Below are 7,410 nucleotides of genomic sequence, written 5' to 3' on the forward strand. Positions count from 1 at the left end.
GATCTTCTGTACCAAATAAACGGACTTAAAGACATTCAGGCTCTCCGGATAGCAGATAAAAACAACACTTAGCACTTACTGTAAACATAGAGTGCTTTTCATCTTTCAAGCCCATTACAAACATTAACTAATGAAGCTCTAGTCCAATAGGAAAACAGCAAATGGATAATTCAGAAAACAATAAAAATTAGAGCACCTATAAAAACGTAGGCATGTGGCTAAATCAGTTCATTAAGTTCAGGCAAACTTCATTTCTGCGGAGACTACTTTGTGCTTCTACTTCCAGCAGACACCCACCTGCTGGGAGCTGAATGCACATGGAATCTTTTGACCTTCTATTGATTTTAATCAAAGGTCTGTTTAAAATGTTCCTGCTTTCTTTTCTTCTTTTTTTTGAATATCTGAGTTTCATGATACTAGACACCTATGTAGTAATCACTATAGAAATGCATAAAACAAGTAGAATGATCACAGTGATAAACAGCATCAGTAATTGACACTTAAAAAGGTTGGGAGGTGGGATTTTCAGGAGCTAAGTAATAAAAAAATAATAGAATTATAAAAAAATCAAATTACTTAAAAAAAAAAAAAGAAGACAGAGGCTATTAAAAATTGCAAAACATACAAAAGGTCAGATTCAAATTGGCCATGTAGTAATGACTTATATGGAATTTGGCATTTTACATCAGAGGGGCAAGAATCTTTGTGAGTGATATCTTTTATTGAAACAACTACGAGGTTGGGATAAATTTAGACAAGCTTTTAAATGCAAGTTATTCTTCATCAAATCACTTGAACTTATTGTAAAATGATGTGTTTTACATCAGACACTCATTGGTTAACTTAAAGAAGTAAGTCTGACTGTAGGGAATCAGAGTTCCCCCTCAGAAGTTAGTGACTTCTGACACAAATATAAACAGAGAGGTGAAAGGCGGTTCCTCTCTCTGACCCTTCTCCCCTTTCCACAGCCCAGGGGTTGGCAAAACATAGCCCATGGGCTGGATCTAGCCCACTGAAGGATTTTATCTGTCCTGCAGCAGGTCCAGGCATGGGGACAGACCAGACCTTGGCATGTGCAGCTGATCTCACTGCCACCGAGGCATACAGCAAAAGTAGGGTGGCGTGGCAGCCAGATTCAGATTCCCAGCAGCCCCAGGGGTGGTGGCTCCTTCCAGCTGCCACTGCCAGTTTCTCTGCCCCCAATGGATCTGGCCCTGCTGCCTGGGCACCCTAGCCCGTCTGCCCCCACACACACTGCCGGCCGGTAGGTGTCCTGGCTTTAGGTATGTGACTCTCCTATGAATATGGCTTTAGGAATATGACTCCTTTCCTTCAATCTGTCTTCCAAGATGGCAAGAGAGCCTCCCTTGCACTTCTAACTCATTTATCTAATTTTTTAAGGGATAAAAATGGGTTCAGGCACATCCCTGCCTCTTGTGGTCCTAAAAGCTAGCTGGTTCAGTGGGCACCTCTAGCAGCTAGATACTCTGGATTACTTTGGGAATTACCTATCTTCCCCATTAGCAAATCTAGGTTTTTAAAGCTCTTAATTTGGATCACCGTCCTGGAGAAAAGCACTTAAATTTTAGGTGTTGGAAGATCTACAAGAGCCCTTACAAGGCTGTTTTGGAAAGGAAAGCCACATCTAGAAAAAAGTATATCACAGAAAGAAAAGACTCTGTATAGTACAACTGAATGAAGGATATGGTCTTATCACAGGTCCTGTTCCACTGCTTAAAGTATCTCTAGCTTTAGCATAGGGTAGTGGAACATCAGAGCTGCTGTAAAACTCTGCCACCTAGTTATTGCCCTATTTATCTGTCTTCTAGGAACAGTTGTAGACCAGCAACAGTTTGGTCCTTTTCTTCTCTCCCTGCCATCTTCCTAGCATGCCCTGGTATTTTGTGGCCAGACTAATGGTGTAGGAAGTATCATTTGAAGAGATTCAGCCTTGTTATACTCTGACAATAAGGTTAGATCAAAGGGAGGATCTATGAAGCTATCACAGTTTATCACTTTCTTGCCTGTTTCTTGTACGGTACCCTCAGGGAAAGATAAGACACTGAGAATATATGCTAGCTCTGGAGTACTGGAAAGTTTTGGAGCAGGAGTTTGGATCTGCTGTCGTTTGCTATTATAGAGCGTGTGTAGATGAAACGGGCCCTAAATTGAAGCAGTGGGTTTTAAAAAACACTACTTCAATTCAGGGCTGATTAAACCCCCGTGTCATGCACGCCCCCCGCTGACTTTCCTGCCTCTCCAGCAGGGAAGGGAGGGCAAGCTGCTGGTGGGCAGAGCAGTCCCTGGGCTGTGGGGGCAGCTGGTGCTTCCCTCTGCAGCAGCAGTGGCCCCATCCCCTCTCCTTCCCTCTTCCCCCCAGGCAGCACCTGCCCGCAGGCACCCACTCAGGCAGTCCTGGGGGGCACCACAGCCACAGAGGGAAGCATTGGGTCCCACACAATTCAGACAGGCTCTGGGGGTAGGGTGGGGAGGAGGGGAGATTAGGTTCACCCCTTTTCTTGAGCAGAGCCTGCCTTCCTGGACTGCTGCCAGGCTGCCTGCAGGGCTTCTTGGAGCCCCTGAGCTGCATGGAGCCTGGTGCTTCGCTCCACGGCTGTAGGGGCAGGAAACCAAAACTCCTTGAGGGAATTTTAGTTTGCTGCACCCCAAGTCATTTAAGGTGCATTACACTGCCAAATTTCCTATAGCGGCTGTAATTGATGCACAATATGCCGCTGAGGCATGCAAACACTGACACCATTAAAGTGATATGAAAGCATTTAGCCTGCTTTAAAGTGCCTTGCACATGCACCTCTTGTTTTGTCTACACATGGCAATAGCTATTCTGGAATTCAGAGTTACTCTTAGAACATCTGCTACTTTGCTGGTCGATTTGACCATTTAAAATGACATGCAAATGAGAAAAGGAAAATAATATTAGGTCAACTAAACCTAGATATAGAAATTAATAGGACAAAGAAAAGGCATTTCCATAATTGTACATCTGTCTGTCCATTGAATGTCGAAGGCTGGCTGCACACAATACAAATGTGAGAGTTTATGAAAAAGGTCCTAAGAATTCTTTAAAAAATAATTTGTATTTAGCAGTGCTAAATATAGAAATTATGTGGAGCTCCCACTATGATCAGTGTATTGAAACCAAGCATGTTGTTATGGAGATGGAAAAGTCAAAGCCTAATTCTATTTAAGAAAAAAATTAGGGGCAAGTCATATTGTAAGGGTTATTTCAAGGGAAAGCATATGAAGAATTTAATAAAGTTCTTTGTTTTCAGTCACGTAATCATAACAATTCTAATGCTTTAGCACTTTCTAAATACCAAATCATTATTTCTGCCATTTACAGATTGTGATTATGTTAGAAAAACAAGAAGTTTCTAATTTCAAGAATGAATGCCAAAATTGATGAAAGTTAGAACTATAGCAATCAGGCCTTGAGTGAGGTCAGTCTAAGAGATGTTTAACATATATATTACAGCAGCACTTCAGATGGAGGTAGCTTTTATATCATAAAAATAGTGTAAACATTAACCAATCATGAACATTTCTGTAAGGTGTGTATATCATTTCATTTTGAAGATAGATGGTTTGAGGCAGAAACATTAAGCTCCGTAATTCAGAGGTTCTGATCCCTCAGTTTCCCTAACTTCTACTGGAATTTTAGATGCTTAGTTCTAGAGCTGGTTAAAAGAAAAAAATATATAATAAAGCAATCTTGTGTTTGAAAATGTTGATTCAACACAAATGCACTGTGTTGAAAAAATATATTTAAACATATTGAAAACTTATTAAAAACTTTGATAATATTTCATTTTGATAGAGTTTAAATATTAATTTTGCACTATTATTTTATCTAAGAAAGCTGAATGGGATTGCGAAAATTATATATTTTGTCAAGTCAAAATGAAGCATTGCAACTTTATCAAAATGAAATATTTAGATGCAGTTGGAATAAATATTCTGTTTAATGAACAATTCCAAGAATGCTATTTTTCATCCTGACTCAAGAAGAAACATGAAATATTGAAATCTTAGAATTCAGCAACCTTCATTCCCTCAAAATTATATGAGGAAATAAAAAGTTTAGGTTTAGGGTAAGGTTATGGCTAAGATTAGTAGTGAGAATTGTATTGCATAACCTTAAAGATCAGTTGCAATTTGTTCTGTCTCCCAAACTGAAGTGAGACAGATCAACATTGTTCGTCTCTAGATTTTTTCCTTAATTCATTCATATCATTTTTTTTTATTTTATAGTTCAGAATTACTACTATTATAGAATAGTATACAGCTATAGATTAAAATAGCATTGGATGGGATTAACTGACTGAAGAACTTGGAAATAGGATATTTGATCTCTTAATTTAGTATATTGATTCAAATCCATTTGAGATTAATAACAACCATCCACACATCATTACAAGTACATTAAATGAGCAAACTGGACAGGTATACACAGCACAATATCTCAGTTTCATATGCTGTTACCGGGCTCTTCTGATGCCAAAAAGTTAGTAAACAAGGGCCACAGCTACACAAGATACTGATTGTGCAGTCATTATTGTACAGTCATTTAGTACTTTCATGCACAAACACTAAATGACTGCACAGTAACCAGAGTTACTACACAGTAGTGTCACCAAATGGCCTTTAGGTGATGCTGACTGCACAGTGCTCATTACTACTGCGCAGTAGCAGTGTGTCACATTTCATGACATGTGACACTACTGCCCAGTAGTAACAAGCTACTGTGCAATCAGTGTCTCATGTAGACATGGCCAAGGAGACTACATAGCCCCTGACTCTTACAAAAGGTCCCTCTAGATCAGGGTTGAGGAACATGGTGGGATGATATATATGAATGGATGAGAACTTGCAAGTGCCATGGTGTCTGCTGTAGCTCTTTTTCTATGTCCATCAGTTCTGACGACTGCCAGTTAGATAAACCAGCACCATAATCACTATTCATTGTAAACAAGTAAAATCAATAAATCTTTCAGATTCAAGAAGACAAGATAGGTGGATAAATAAAGCTAACGTGAAACAATTTAATTGTCTTCATTCTTCTTTTCCTTAACAAGCGATAAAAAAAAATGAACTAACTTCTTATCTTCCTTCATTTGAAAATTATGGGACATAATTTCTCCATGTTGCACATGGGTTTAGCAATGCTGTCCACTATCATTAAAGGGAGCAATGTGGCTAAATCCCCATGCATGATAGTAAAAATCTGCTCTGTGAAGGTATTGCAACAAAACAGAAAATACACACACACATTGAAATGGCAGTGAAGGACAGAAGCAGTGTCAATAAAAATCCACTGGTTCAGTCTTTGTTTGCAAAGGAACCATGTTCGGATATTCCTGTGACCCAGGATATCTCCTAATTAATAAGGAGAGTCTGTGTGAAACAAGCCTTCAAGTGGTTACTGGAGCAGCTGAAGGTGGCTGACAGCCTGGCACAGGCCCCAAAAAGTAGATGCAAAACACTTCTGTGACAGTGCTGAGTAGATGACCTGGAAGTACCTGGGCTAAGATGAAGCAATAACCTTCCATCTTTACATTTTACTATGTCAGTAGATAATTGCCTAGTTGGAATGAAACTCATGTCCCTGTTTTAGTAAACAGAATATGAAATATGTATATTTGCATTATACAGAGATATAATTGTAATATACTCTTGCATTACAAATCAGTTCAACAGAAAGTAGGATTTGTTTTTTCTGACAAACAAAAAGAAAATAATATGGCAAAAAGATCTAATTACAGCTTGCTTTATGTTAAGTACAATTCTACTGTGCAATAGTCATTCGATATTTTTACAGTTTCTTTATTCCTGTTATCACCAGCAAATTTCTTTCTCCACAGCAAATGTGCATTGAAAGATAATGAGACAAAGTCAGGGGTGCATATAAGAAAGGCTTAGGTGGTCTAAGACGATGTACCTTATGTTATTTTCTTCCCCGCCATCCCATATCTTGTAAGTTGCATCAGAACAGACTCTCTACATACAGATAGAATTTGAAGTGGTCTAAAGGCTGGATTTAATGGGATAAATCTGGTCCAAACATAATGGAAATCTATGTTAGTATAATGGAGTGACAGAGAATCTAATTTATATCACCAGTACATTTCAATTGAGCTACAAACAAACTAAATCTGTGGGACTCTATGAAGGTATAACTTACATCTTGTGGAGAGAGAAACAGAGGTATGAAAGGAAAAAGGCAACCTTGTGGAGAGAGCAAGAAAGCATAAATTAAAGTAAGTCTCCCTAATGTGGCTAAGACAGTGATTCTCAACCTTTCAGACTCAAGCCACTCCTCTAAAACGTTTGTAAACTGAGCAGCGCCCCATTTCAAAAACTGTATTTATTATAGCACTTATCTCCTTGCACAGGGAGTGGGCATGTGTGTGGGGAGGCAGTGGCCATGCAGGGGCAAATCTGAGCCTGCACTTTATCTTCTCACACCTTCCAGCATCCTTCAAAGGAGTTTGTGAGACCCCAGGGTGCTGCAGCACCTTGGTTGAAAATCACTGGATTAATGTTCCTCAGTCTTACTAAACACTGAGGCTAGGGACAAAAAGCCTGAGCCTGAATTGATTCAATCTTTGTAGGTCTGTCTAATCTGGCTAGGCTGAACTGGTTTGTAACCAGACAGACATTCTCTCTGGACGGAGGAAATTCAGGCACGCGCCTGCAGTGGCTCAGGCTAGAAGCCGGGGGTGCTACAGCACCCCTCCCTTCTATTGCACAGGTCTGAGCTGAGAGAAGCACGGCCAAGCCCCGGCAGGATGTTCTGATTATGGAGGTCTGCTTGCACCATCCCAGGCTTTTCCCCACTCATTGCTCAAGGGGCGGGAGTGTTACCAGCCCCCAGCCCCCTGCTAGCACTCTGAGGCAAGTGGGGGGTGGGGGAGGAAGGTGCAGTGCATGCATCTGTTGATGCTACAGAACTTTTCAATCTCCCTCCCTGCTTCTTTATAGTGTTTGCAGCAAAGTGACAGGCAAGCAAGCCAGCAGGGGGCTGATAACATTGTTTATCACCTAATCATCAAAACAATACTTTCACTCCATTAGTTCAAACTCTTCTTAAACAGGTAACCAGCTGACATGTTGATTAGTTCCAAACTGCCCTAAACGGTCACTGTTCTGTCTGCCTGTCCCAGTGAAATTGGACACACACACACATCTGTAATAGCTAGCATACCACACGCCTAGGGTTCATGGGGCTGGGGGTCTCTGCTGTGGAAGAGGGGAGGGAAACAGGGTGGGATTTCCTGCTTAAGCAGACAGCAGTGACAGGGGCTAGGACAGGGTGAAGCAAGTCTCTGCCAGAGCTCCAGTCAGGAAGCAGAGGGGACGGGTCAGCCCTGCTGTGGAGCAAAGAGCCCC

General features: G+C 40.8%; 1 protein-coding gene across 1 annotated transcript in view; it reads right to left on the bottom strand.

The window, feature by feature from the left end:
* The window catches only part of FLRT2 (fibronectin leucine rich transmembrane protein 2), a 33,286-nt gene extending 27,234 nt beyond the window's left edge, over positions 1-6,052 (bottom strand). Inside the window, exon 1 of the mRNA XM_006038310.3 lies at positions 5,960-6,052. The gene's annotated coding sequence lies outside the window, so the exon portion shown is untranslated. The remainder of the gene's footprint in view (positions 1-5,959) is intronic.
* Between the last annotated feature and the right edge of the window lie 1,358 nt (positions 6,053-7,410).

Source organism: Alligator sinensis, unplaced genomic scaffold, assembly GCF_000455745.1.
Source record: "Alligator sinensis unplaced genomic scaffold, ASM45574v1 scaffold835_1, whole genome shotgun sequence".
Lineage (NCBI taxonomy): Eukaryota > Metazoa > Chordata > Crocodylia > Alligatoridae > Alligator > Alligator sinensis.